General features: G+C 47.6%; 1 protein-coding gene across 1 annotated transcript in view; it reads left to right on the top strand.

The window, feature by feature from the left end:
* PITPNM3 (PITPNM family member 3) overlaps positions 1 to 13,757 on the top strand; it is a 91,402-nt gene that overhangs the window by 37,737 nt on the left and 39,908 nt on the right. The gene's annotated exons all lie outside the window — the stretch shown is intronic.

Genomic DNA, 13,757 nt, shown 5'->3' with positions numbered 1-13,757 from the left:
AGCTTGAATCGACATCAAATTTTATGGTTGAATATGATTCTATTTGTGTGAGAGAACCACATATAATTGTTTATTTATTCATGGATTGATGGACATTTGGGTTATTTCCTCTTTTGGACTATTATGCATAATGCTGCTTTAAGTTTTCATGCACAAGTTTTTGTGTGGACATATTACAATTAAAAAATTATTTCATTTTATTGTACTTTTTGGTTTATAACACTATTAATAATGGTATTTCCTGGACATAATTCCAACATCACACCCATCACCAGTATATCCATCTCCCTCTCCCAAGGACCCCAACCCTTCCTCCACCTTCCACCTTACCTCCCCCCACCAACTCAATTATGTGGCTCATTTTCCCCATTATGTTACCTTTGAATCTCTGTTGCTACCTTGCACATATGAAAGAAAACATTTTAATTCCCACATATGAGAGGGATCATTCTGTATATGTCCCTTTCATTCTGTTTTCCCCCATCCCCCACCCTGGGCTGCACCTGGCTGTGCTCAGGGCTTACTCCTAGCTCTGTGCTCAGGGATCACTCCTGGTAGGGCCTCAGGGGACCATTTGTGGTGCCCAAGTCAGCTTCTTACATGGCAAGTACTCTGCCCTTTGTACTCTCTCTCCAGCCATGTCCCTTTTATTTTGGTTTTTTTTTTTTTGGTTTGTGTGTGTGTGTGTGTGTGTGTGTGTGTATGAATATGTGTTTGTGGGGGAGATGGGGGGACATAGAGGCATACCCAGTGATACTAAGGAGTTCCTCCTGGCTCTGCACTCAGGAATTACACCTGGCGGTGCTTGGGGGACCATATGGGATGCTGGGAATCAAACCTGGGTCAGCTGCATGCAAGGCAAATGCCCTACCCACTGTACTATCACTCCAGCTCCTAACAGTACTATTAACAGTAGTGTTTCTTGCATAAATCATTCCAGCATCACACTTCCACCAGTGCCTACCTCTCTCCACCATTGTCCTAGTGTCTGCCCCTCCCATATTATTTCCCCACCCTGTTATTTCCTCTCTCCCATCCCACCCTGCCTTGGTAAACTTCCTACTGAAGAACTTCTTAATTCTCAGTTTCGTTGCCTTTTGCACATTTTCTGTTCTCCTCTTATGTTTCTTTATATCCTGTGTATGTGAGAGATCATTCTATGTCTGTCCTTCTTTTTCTGACTAACAGCACAATACGCTCTAAATCCATCCATCCATGTAGTAGCAAATTGCATGATTTCATCTTTTCTTATAGTCAAGTAGTACTCCATTGTGTGTGTACTATAGTTTCTTTATCCAATCATCTGTGCCTGGGCACTTGGGTTGTTTCCAGGTTTTAGTTATTGTGCATAGTGGTACAATGAACATAGGAGTGCAAATGTCTTTTTTGAATAGACTTTTGGGTCCCATGGGTAGATATCAAGAAGTGGAATTGCTAGGTCATTTAAGAGTTCAATTCCTAGGTGTTTGGTTTTTTTTTGACAATGTGTGTCCCTATTCTCTACCAAAAAGGTTGGACCAGTTGACATTCCATCAAGCAGTGAATGAGAGTTTCCCTTTCCCCTAACTGTCCCCACCCATATCCATGCCAGCATTGTGGTTGTTTTTGTTCTTTGTGGTGTGAATGGGGGAGTTTTTAAGTCATGATTAATTTTTCTGATGACCAATCTTCAACCACAGTCCACCCATAATTGGCTCATTTGGATAAAAAAACTCTCCTATTACCAGGAACTTGCAAGGGTTTCAGAAGTTCTGTGTCAGGTACCAGAAGTTCTGTGTCAGGTACCAGGAGTTCTGTGTCAGGTATCAGAAACTTGTATATGTAGAATACGGTTATAATGTATATTGATTTTTCTTATTGTCTTGCAGTTGTACTAGTGGGCGTATGCTGATAAATACTTTTGTGGGCTTGATTTGCATTTTTCTAATGACTAATGATGCTGAATATATTCTCTTGTGTCTACTTGTCATTGTTGTTCTTTGGAGAAATGTTTATTCAAATCCTTTGCCCATTTAAAAGTTGAACTGTCTTTTTATTATTGGATTGTGAGAGTCTTTAATATATTCTGAGTACTAGTTTCTTATCAGTTACATGCTTTACAATGTTTTCTTCTATTTTGTGAGTTGTCATTTTACTTTTTTGATAATGCTTTTGGGGCACACATTTTAAACCTTTTGATGATTTACCATAAATTTTAACCTGTTTTAGGCATTCAGCTTATTGAATTTTGATACCTTACATGTTGTGCAACTGGCATTACAATATAACTTTAAGACATTTCAAAAAAGAAATCACTTCTGCAGTTACTCATTTTCACTCCCTATCCTTTGGAAACCTTTTTACTGCTTTCTATAGACTTCCCTTTTATGGATATTTTATACATAATAAAAGCATAAATTACTTGACTTTCTTGTCTGACTTCTTTCAGTTAGCATGATGTTTCCAAGGTTAACATCAGCAACTTTACATGTGTTAGTGCTTTTCTTTTTTTTTTTCCCGAATCATTTACTGTATTTTAAGTCTACCACATTGTGTTTTTCAAACCTGATTTTTTTTGTTTATTTTTTTCTTTTAGAGGGATGGGGGTACATTTAGCTCTGTGTTCAGGGCTTACTCTTGTGCTCAGGGTCAGTCTGAGTGGTGCTCAAGGAACTGTATATAGTACTGGGGAGCAAATTGGGTTCTCCTGCATGCAAGTCTGGCTTCACTGTCTCTCTAGGTCTGGAGCAATAGCACAGCAGGTAGGGCTTGCACGCAGCCAACCCAGGTTCGATTCCTCCGTCCCTCTCAGAGAGCCTGGCAAGCTACCAAGAGTATCCCACCCACATGGCAGAGCCTGGCAAGCTACCTGTGGCATATTAAATATGCCAAAAATAGTTACAAGTCTAACAATGAAGATGTTACTGGTACCCACTCAAGCAAATCGATGAGCAATGGGATCACTAAATTTCATGATATAGTGATACAGTGATGAAATCCAATTGATCTTTGTTTTATTTTATTATTCGTACTTTTGTTGCATTTTTAAAAAACTTAATAAAAGGTCTTCAAGATTTACCCGTGGACTTTTGTTTTGGGGAACCTATTGAGCAGTGCTCAGCGGATACTCCCCACTCAGTGCTTGGGGGACCAGATAATACCAGGGATCAGACTCAGGCCTCCTGATTGCAAAATATGTATGATAGTGCTTTGAGCAATCTCCCCCAGCCATAATTGGGGTTTTGTTGGAAATTGTATTGAACCAAAAGATCAATTTGGGATGTATCTTAATGTTAGTAGTCTTCCAATCCATAAGAATGGGCTATTGGGACTGGAGAGATAGTACAGTGCGTCAGGTACTTGCCTTATGTGACCGACCCAGGCTCAATGCACCCCCCTCCTATATAGACCCTCAAGCCCACCAGGAGTGATCCCTGAGCACAGAGCCAGCACCAAACCCTGAGCAACACTATGTGTGGCCCAAAACACAAACAAAAGAAAGAAATGGTGAAAATTGATCATCATCTTGTTTCATCTTGCCCTAAGGGGAAATTCAGTTTTTCAACATTAAATATAATGCTAGCTGTGGGCTTTTGCATTTGTCCTTTATTTGGTTGAGAGAGTTCCTACCTATTCTTAGTTTTTTGAGTGCTTTTTTTCATGAAAGAATATTGGACTTGGCCAAATGCTTTTTCTGCATTTATGAGATATACATATGGAATTCTATCCTTTATTCTAGTAATATAACATATTGCACTGATTGACTTTCATATGTTGTGGAACCTTGTATTCAGGTTGTAAATTATACTTGGTTCTTGATATGTCGCTAGTCTTTTATGTTCAGGCTTTACTAAATTTATACCTATAATCTTGAACTGTCATTTAAGTGCCCATTTACAACCAGGATTCTTATTTATGTCATCAGGACCACATTCTTATTGAGAGGAAAGAAACAATTGCTTTGGTGTCCCTGATCAATATTTTTTTGTATCCGATTTCCAGAGAGCCAGTTTTACCTGCTGCTCTTCACTCTCTGGGCCTAGCTTATGCCAATGTGTCTATACAGAGTTCTCAAAGAGCGGTCCCTGGGCTAATAGCCATCACTTAGCATGTCAGGGGTGCAGATACTGAAGATCCATCCCAGACTTCCTGAATCAGAGCTCTGGGAGCCGGGGCCAAAGACACAGTACAGTACAGTGAGTAAAGCACTTGCCCTGCTGATATGAGTTCAATCTCCTGTACCGCATATGGTTCCCTAAGCACTGCCAGGAGTGAGTGCAGAGTGCAGAAATAAACCCTGAGCACCTCTAGGTATAGTCCAAAAGAGAAAAAAGGGGAAAAAAAAAGAACCCAGGGAGCAGCACTCAGAACATGTGTTTGTTTTCATTAGCCCTTTCAGTGATTCTGATATTGGCTAAAATTCGAGGATCACTGATTATTATGATACTAAGTGCCTTCAAGGAATTCACAGATCCACTTTGCTGTACTCTCTTTCCGTCTGTCATTGAGTTTGCTGTCTTCCTTCCACATTATTGCTCTTCCTCTTTTATTTAGAAATATTTGGACGTGCACCCCACATTGTATTTGCAGTTCCCTCCTAGTCTGTCTCTGAGTGCTGTGATATGTCTATTCAAAACAACCTGCTGTCATCTAATTATTGGGGAGGGTAGAAAAATGCTGTTGGGTGCATTTAACTATTAATTTCAGACTTATTCCTCAGCTGTTTTCAGTTTTACTGGTGTCCCATTCCCCAAACATTTATTCCTTCTCCGACTTGGGAATAGAACCCTGTGCTTGGCACATGCAGGTGTGGGGAAGCCTAGACAACTGCAAAAGCTTCCTTTGCTCCTGTGTTGCCCCCCGTCAGCTGCTACTCTGACTGCTATCACCTCACTGCACAGACCTTTGCAGAGTTGGGGTTATGGGCTCTTCTCCTGACTGACTTTAGGAACTTTTTTTTTTTTTTTTTTGCTTTTTGGGTCACACCCAGCGATGCTCAGGGGTTATTCCTGGCTCTGCACTCAGGAATTACTCCTGGCGATGCTCAGGGGACCATATGGGATGCTGGGATTCGAACCTGGGTTGGCCGCGTGCAAGGCAAATGCCCTACCCGCTGTGCTATCGCTCCAGCCCCCTTTTTTGTTTTTTGTTTTTTTTTTTGCTTACTCTGACCTTAGGAACTTTTGATCTTTGGGTTCTCTCTCACTCTCTCTCTTTCTCTCTCTCTCTCCCTCACACACATACCTACATCCACACACATATACAACCCACATCTCCACATTTCATGGGGTCTCATTTGATTTATATTTTTATAATTAGGATTGATCCAGTCACTTTAGTTTAGCTTTGGGATCATACCTGGTGATGCTCAGGGCTCTGTACTCAAGAATTATTCCTGGTGGTGTCCTGGGGGACCATATGCACAACTGGAGATCAAACCCAGGTTGGACACATGCAAGTCAAGTGCCTTACCCACTGTCCTTCCTCTCCAGACCCTCACTCTTGAGGGTCCAGAGTGTTGCCCATCTGTTGCCATCTTGAAATTTGTAATAAGTTTGGGCAAAGCGCATCAGACTTTCATTTTGAATGAGCCCTGCAATGATGCAGTTACCCCCAACCTTTTCCCTCTTACTAGATCTCCTGAATTTATGTCTTTTGGGGTGACCTCAGAACTTGTGGTCTGTGAAGGGTGTCCCTTATTATTTGACAATGCTACTAAAGAGTAGCACATAAAAATATTTTATGTTGTTTTCTAGGGATTTGGGGCAGAAGAAGACTAGTTCAAGGTGTGAGTTTATCATCTTTACTCCATTCTACAGTGATGCTTCTGAAACACTAACCCAGTAATATTCTGCATATAGTTGACATGTGGGGCTTCATTGTCTGCAGAATTCCGTACAAATTCCCAGCCTGGCAAATATAGCCATTCACAATTTGGCTCTAGTCTTCCTTCAAATAATTATAGTCAGAGGCTCTGAAACTTACTTGTCTACTACCAGGAAAGCAAACAAACTAACTAAAGCAAAACCAAAAAAACAAACCGCTCAGAATTCCCCTGCAAGTCTACCTTCATTAAGGGTGCAAAAGAGGTCTTGCTCCTTCCATCCCCCTTGGATGGTTCTAGCACCCCCTGGAGGATGATATTGTTCACTTGAGAAATATAATTATCAGGGGATTTGGTAAATTTACCCAGCTTCTCCCCAGCACTCTCCCGGTCTCCTGTCCATCACTACCAAAGAACCCTGCAGTGGCTACCCTGTGGGAGACTCTGAAAGACTCAGATCTTTGCTAACTCTGATGGTAGTAAGAATATTTCTATCTCTTCTCCTCCCTTCCCTGGTTTTCCAACCAAGTGACCAGGTCTTGCTCATTCATCAGCCACTAGAACACGTCCATTTCTTGCCTTTGTTCTTGCTGTCACCTGATCTCATCTCCAGCTTTGCAATCCTGTGTCCATCTTCAAGGCCTCCAGTTGCCCCAGCTTCTCCCAGGAACTCCCCCTGCTGCCTTCCCTGCCCAGTTGCGGGGTCATCCTGGGAAGTGCCCCCAGCCTCCTGCCAGCTGTGCCTTTCCAGGTCAGGGCTCTGCCTCCCTGTCTGAGTTCAAAGCAGTGAGGGCTTCCCCTGTGACTCCCTCCTCTCCCTCACTGTGCATTCAGTACGTGTGTGGGTCCTCTGTGTCAGCCCCTGTGCCTCAGTGTTGTGGACTCACCGATGACTCAGAAATGCACTGGGCCTGAACTGGCATCCACACTTGGGGGTGGGGTGGGAGCCTTCATGGGAGCTGACTGCTTTTGAAAGAGTGGGAATAGATGGGGGGGATAAAAGAGGTCAGGCGCTGCCACAGACTTGAGGCACCGCTAGAGAGGCCTTTCTGGGCGCAGATCAGGCCCACACAAGGGGCAGTGGGCAGAGGGGGCAGCAGGAGCAAGGATGAGGAGGGAGCCAGAAGTCAGGGGATCAGGATGCTGTGTGGAGGGCAGCCTGGCTGAAGCTGGGGTGTAGGGCATTGGCGGGATGGGAGGTGTGGCTCTTGGAGTAGTGGGCGCGGGGAAACTGACCAGCAGCCCTGGGATGCCAGGCTGAGGAGGGGTGTGCACAGGAGGGCCTAGGGTAGCCAGGGAGATGAGTGAGGCATCAGTCGAGGTCATTCTGTTCTCCAGTGCAGCTGCTAATAGGAGGAGTGGGTAATGAGGCAGGGGCAATGGGAGGAATCGTGACCCTGTGGCTCCATGTTGGGGGATCAGCTGGGGCAGGGGTGAGGTGTGGGGGCTTTGCCTTTGCAGTTATCACTCAGGACCAGAGCCTCCGAGGGACCCGTTGGCAAGTTTTGAAGCACCAGCTGCTCCCATCCCGCTCCCTCGTCTGCACACACATCTCCTGGCAGGAGGAGAGCTCCCCCTTAATTCTCCCTGAGGCCCTGTTTGGAGGAAGTCCTAGTGTTCTAGCCACACATTTTGCTTCTCTTGTTCTTGGGTTGCTCAGTAGGTTGGAAGGGGATTGGGAAGAGGAACTATAACTCGCTCAGAAAACCATTGGCAGGACTTGGAAGGAAGCCTCTCTTCGAAATTGATGATGTGGCTCAGATGTGTGCACGGCTGTAATTTGGGGACAGGTGGAATTAGCTGTCTTAGCCAGGGCAGGGCTCATAAAGTCCTCCTTGACCTCCCAGTCCCCTCTGGGTAGCTTGTCCTGTTGGTAGGTCCTGGCAGCTTCTGTATTGGAAGAAAGCTCCAGCTGAGGCATTGCTGTTGGACCCAGGGACCCTAGGAAGCTCCAGGCCAAGTGGGGTCTCATTTAGGAGGCAGCAGAGCCAGCTGCATGGGGTGAGTCATCCAGGAGCTGTCCAATCAGGAAGAGGCTTTGCAGCAGCCTTCTGGGCTTGCTGGCTGCTGTGTGGCCTGTGGCACTCAGCAGGCGGGCATGCGGGCAGGCAGCTTCCTGCTGTCTGGCTCTGCACTTACTTTGTCAACCAACAAGCTCCTTCTTGCCAGAGTCCCCAGGTTCCCACCTGGAGATCTGGCTCAGGAGTTCTTGCAGAAGAAACCAAGCCTGAGCGAGCACCTGTCTGTCCAGGCTTCCTGAAGCTCCTCCCCAACCACCCCTGTCCTGCTCTGCCCCGTAACACCCTGTCCTGCCTCAGACCCTGACTGATCTCTGCCTTTGTCGGCCTGATGATTTCACATATTGGAGCCATCCCAGAAACCCCTGCTTGAGTGGCCTCCTGCCCCAGAGGGGACAGAGAAAAAGGGGAGGTCCCAGGGAGAGTCCATGCATCACCCCCGCCCCCAGTCCAGGCAGAAGGGGCTATCAAGGGGATGAGAGGTAGATATTGAGTAAGTGACTTTATCTTGCTCAGTTTCCTTCCTTGTCTATGAATAAGGTCTTTATGGAAAAGTGTGAGTGATCTTGCCATATTGATGGGGGCCACCCCCCTCCCCACCCCAGCATTGCCCTTGCTCCTGGGGCTGCCTCTTCCCTCCTTCCCTTTACCCTTCCTCCCACCAACCTGATCCCCAGGTCTGTATGCTTATTGACTCTCCCCCCACCCAGCTTCTTCCTGTGCCTGCGTCTTATTTCTGTGCCACTCTTGGTGCCTGTCCCTCTAACCTAGTGACCCGTCATGTCGCTTTGTGGACTCAGCATCACGTCAGCACTCTTGCTTGCAAGGCCCCAAGGACCTGGTGACCATGAATCAGACCTGCCCGCTCCTTGGCGACATGCCCCACTGCCCTGGGGCCTGGTACTGAGAAGCACAGGGGCCTTTGGGCTGGTATCTGGGTTTTTGACCAGTGCTCTAGACGGCCCCAGGTTTGGGGACTGATCTTTGGATTCAGCATATGTAAAACAAATTTTCAAAAAAATTTGGGTGCCACCAAAGTAGTACTTGGGGGGTTGGGGAACCACTCCAAGTGATAGCAGCCTGGCAGATGGCTCAGATGATGCAGTACTTCTCCACTCAGTGATGCTGGGGTCTCCTGGGCCAAAGATGGAGGGATTCAGGGGAATTATAACATCAAGGTTCTAACTTAGGTCCTGAACATGCAAAGCAGATGCTTCTGAGTGCAGAGCCATCTCCCTGGCTCCTAAATTCTGAATTTATTTCATTTATTTATTTTTTTTTAGTTTTGGGGCCATAGCTGGTGATATTCAAGAGTTTCTCCTGGCTCTGTGCTCAGAAATTACTCCTGGTGGTATTTTGGAGACCATATGGGATTGGTGTGTGAAAAGCAAGTGCTCTACTATCTCTCCAGCCCCAAATTCTGAAGTTTTTTTTAAGTTTTAATTTGTTTTTGTTTTTGGACCACACCTGGCAGTTCTCAAGGTTTACTGTGCTTAGATCACTCCTAGTGGAGCTGGGGGGAATGAAACATGGTACCAGGAATGAATCCCCCATCAGCTGTGTGCAGAGCAAGTGTACTATCTCTCCAGTCCCTGAATTCTGAATTCTCTTATCTTCAGATCTTTGTGGCCTGTGCAGTGGGGACGTAGAGCTCTGAGCTGTGTTGCCACCTACTCTCCCAACCCCCTAGGATGATTCTTTGCCTCCTGCTCCCGGGCCCCCTGGCTCCCCAGGCATGCCCAGCTTCCTCCTTCCTGCCCCTTCCCAGAGACAACTGAGTCTTCTACCTGCAGGGCCCTGGGTGCGGAGAGGGTTGGGGTTGGGCACATTCCCCAGAGTGTCTCATGGAGCTGCCATCCCTGCCCTCGGCTGGCAGGACCACAGAGCATGCAGTGGGTGATGACCCAGAGGGAACAGAACCTTCCTACCTCTATCTCAGATGCTGGTGCAGTTAGGGTGGAGGTTGCAGTACCTTGGGGTCACTTGTCCACCTTGCGTGGGGGTAGCAGGCAGTGAGTCGGGAAGAAGCATTGACCCCTTTTTCTGTTTCTGGTTATGGCACAGGGATGGGTTCGGAGGGGTAGCAGGAGGGGGCACCTGGGAACTGATGGGCCCCCTCTGCATGAGGAGTAGGGTCTCTGGGTGCCTGGGAGGGTCTCTACTGCCCTTTGACATCTCTGTGCAGGAGGAAGTGTGAATTAGGTAGCAAGTAACAAATACCAGTTAGCTTATAGCAGCAGGAAAGAGGAAAAGCCTTCCTGTGCTGTACCTTTACCAGTACTCTGCACTTTGCACGAGGACTGGGCTTCCCCATATTGCTCTGGGCCCTGCTAACTCTGTGGCTGATTTGGAGGGTAGCACAAAGGCTTGCCTGGGACAGTTGGTTTGCTTCCCCACCCCCTCTCCCCTGAGTTTCAGCTCTTTGTGTCTGTCCGGGGCTTCTTGCCAGGCCACATTGCACAGCACAGCCCTCCTTTCCTTGGGGCCAGTGCTGGCTGCGGGGTGGATACTCCTCCTTCCCTCTCCCGTAAAAGTCAAGGCCCAGTTGCCTGAAGCCAAAGTCCTGGCTCTGCAGCAGCCTCCCCAGGGCCGGCCACAGGGAGCCCCACCCTGCAACTTCGCATCCCTGACAGATGCATGAATGCACAGGAGAAGCTGGGTCTCCTTTGCTGTTGTTACTGTCCAGAGTGGAGGCAGGAACTGACTTTCACGTGGGCCTCAGCTATGGCTCAGACTGGATACTGGTCTCCTGTGCACCAGTGTGTAACCCCTTTCTTGCTGCTCTTGCGGCCTGGGAAGCACAGCAGCTTAGTGTGTGTGTGTGTGTGTGTGTGTGTGTGTGTGTGTATGGATGGTGGGCGAGTGGTGCTTCTTGATCTGGTGCTCTGTGATCCCTGGGTCTGAGAGCACTGGGAGCTGACACCTGGCGTTAACCACACATCTCTCCATCTGGCTGCATCTAGAGTCTTGATGGAGATGGACAGGTGGTCTTGAGCTGATTATCTACAGTCAGAAAAGAAGAGAAGCAGCCATAAAAGCACTGTTCCTTACTGAGTGTTCACTGTGTGCCTGGTGGTGGTGTGCAGGACGTCTCACGCATGTCACTCATTTGTCCACAGTGACCCTCTGACACAGGTCTTGTGCTATCCCCGTCACACAGAGTAGAGGACGAGGCATTGGAAGTTGAGACACTTGCCACAGTGTTTACAGTTTGTGAGTGAGGGAATTCGGGATTTGAACACTGTGGTTCTGCTCCCCTGCATGGGAGGGTCCTTCAGAAGCGATGGAACCACATTGTATTGTGGGCTGGAGGGAGCATTCCTTGCCCCACAGCTGGAAGTTGGGAACCTGGACTGGAATCTCAGTCTTCTGACTCCAGCTCTGTCCTCTGCACTCTTTATGCCTGTGGGAGCACCAGGGGTTCCATTTCTGGGGAGGAGGGAGACAGACTTGCATGTGGGGCCATGAGTTGGGCAGGCAGATCAGTGCAGGAAGGCCTCACTCGCAGGGATGGGAGCCGGGGTGCCTACATGGGGGAGGGTTCCCCTGGACCCACCCAGCCCTGCTTTTTCTGCAGGGAGGAGACCAGCAGCTTAGCAAGTAGAGACATCTGGGGCACCTGTGAGAGGCCTGGAGGTGCTGCTCCCCGTGCCTCAGGGTCCTTCGTAGCTGGGGACCTTGAGGGAAGCCAAGGAAATATTTTATTTGGGAGTGGAGTGATGATCAAACTTGTTTGGGAAGCTGGGGAGCCAGGCTGGTATTTGTAGCTTTTTCCAGTTTGCTTGAGTTTAGGAAAGGAGGATCCTGCTTCTGGCCTGAATTTCCAAGCTGGAGCCATGGCTTCCTCCCAGCTTGTCCAAGTTTTTTTTGGGGGGTGTTTTTTTTTTTTGGTTTTGGGTCACACCTTGCGATGCACAGGGGTTACTCCTAGCTCTGCACTCAGGAATTACTCCTGGCGGTGCTCAGGGGACCATATGGGATGCTGGGATTTGAACCTGGGTCGGCCGCGTGCAAGGCAAATGCCCTACCCGCTGTGCTATCGCTCCAGCCCCGCAGTTTGTCCAAGTTTTACGTCCCACCGAGCCACTTTTGTGCCCACCTGCTAGGGACCCCTAGTCCCAGAAGCAGAAAGCAGAACTTCATCAGGGCCTGGCATCTCTTCCCTCCCTCCCTCCCTCCCTCTCGTGTGACTAACCCAGACCCAAAATAAACAGGGCTGCAGAGCCAGATGAGGCTCCTCATGCTCAGGGTCTCCCTGTGACCCAGCTCTGTGTGTGTGTGTGTGTATGTGTATGTGTGTGCTCTTACATGTGTGTGTGTGCGCGTGCGTGTGTGTATGCAGGCAGAACTGCTGACTGACTTGGGGTTCAGTGAGCTGAGGCTTGTGGGTCCCCCTTCTCTGAGGTCGGCCTCATGGTGGGCATCGGGGAGGTATTAGCTCCCGGGGCTCTAGGCCTAGGCCCCTTTCTTGCCTTCCAATCAGTGGGGTAGGCAGGAGGGGACTCTGGAGAGGATGGATGCTCTTGGCTGAGGTTATTCTGCCCTGGTTCTGGCGACCCAGAGCTGCTTCTGAGGAGGAATGGGAGCCTTTGTGGAAAGTAGGGGCTGCTGCGTGGTCTCTGGTCAGCCTTGGAGGAAGGTGGAGATGTGCAGGAAGCAGGTGTGTGGAAGCTGCTGCCCCTCACCACAGCATGAGGCAGAAACAGCAAATAGGGCAGGAAGGCTAGGAAACCTGGGGGGCGGGGTGCGCTTTCTGGAGCAGCTTGCTGGGGCCTGGCTCAGAATGGGATTCAGGGAAAGCATCTGATGGGTATGACACCAGTGTCCTGGGCAGAGATCATGTTAGAAAGATGACCGGGTGGGGGGTGGAGAGAGAGAGAGAGAGAGAGAGAGAGAGAGAGAGAGAGAGAGAGAGAGAGAGAGAGAGAGAGAGAGAGAGAGAGAGAGAGAGAGAGAGAGAGAGAGAGAGAGAGAGAGAGAAGAAAAGTACTTGTCATAGGGGCGGGGTAGGGGCTAAGGGGAGGGAAACTGGGGTCATTGGTGGTGGAAAATGTATCCTGGTGGTGGGATGGGTGTTGGAACATCGTATGATTAAAACCTAATCATGAATAGCTTTGTAACTGTGTATCTCACGATCACTCAATAAAAAGAAAGAAAGAAAGAAAGAAAGAAAGAAAGAAAGAAAGAAAGAAAGAAAGAAAGAAAGAAAGAAAGAAAGAAAGAAAGAAAGAAAGAAAGAAAGAAAGAAAGGGGCTGGAGCAATAGCACAGGGGATAGGGCGTTTGCCTTGTATGTGGCCGACCCGGGTTTGATTCAGAAAGAAAAAGAAAGACAGAAAGAAACAGAAAGACAAAGACAGAAAGAGAGAGAAAGAGAAAGACAGAAAGAGAAAGAAAGAAAGAAAGAAAGAAAGAAAGAAAGAAAGAAAGAAAGAAAGAAAGAAAGAAAGAAAGAAAGAAAGAAACTTATTGTAAAATCACTATTCTGGTAAAAATGGATAATGTTCTACTAATCAGGTAATTCTGAAGTCAAGCAAGCTCCAACCCTTAGAATATTACATAGTGGTGGGAATAAGCCGTGCAGAGGTTTTGTAACCATTGGGGAAATTATTTGTGCTTCAGGTTCAAGTACAGAGGTATAATATCCGCTTCTTTGTCATATTTGATGCCTCTTAGGAACAGATTGTTGAGCTATTCCTTGTGAGTACAGAGATAAATGGTAGAATCCCTGCCTACAGGGAATTGATAGGGCTTCAACGAATCTCCCTGCCGCCTCCACCCTGCACATGTACAAGGAGAAAAATAGGAAAGAACACCAGAAAATGAGACAAGGAATAGTTTTCTTTCAGTATATTATCATGAGAAATCTTAGTGTTTTTCACATCTTCAATAGGAGTTTGCTATACTTTGGAAACTAAAAAACAATAAGATGAAAAA

The sequence above is a fragment of the Sorex araneus genome, chromosome 3 (genome assembly GCF_027595985.1).
Source record: "Sorex araneus isolate mSorAra2 chromosome 3, mSorAra2.pri, whole genome shotgun sequence".
NCBI lineage: Eukaryota > Metazoa > Chordata > Mammalia > Eulipotyphla > Soricidae > Sorex > Sorex araneus.
Note: the sequence above shows the minus strand (reverse complement) of the source record. Positions and strands in the feature narration are given on the sequence as shown.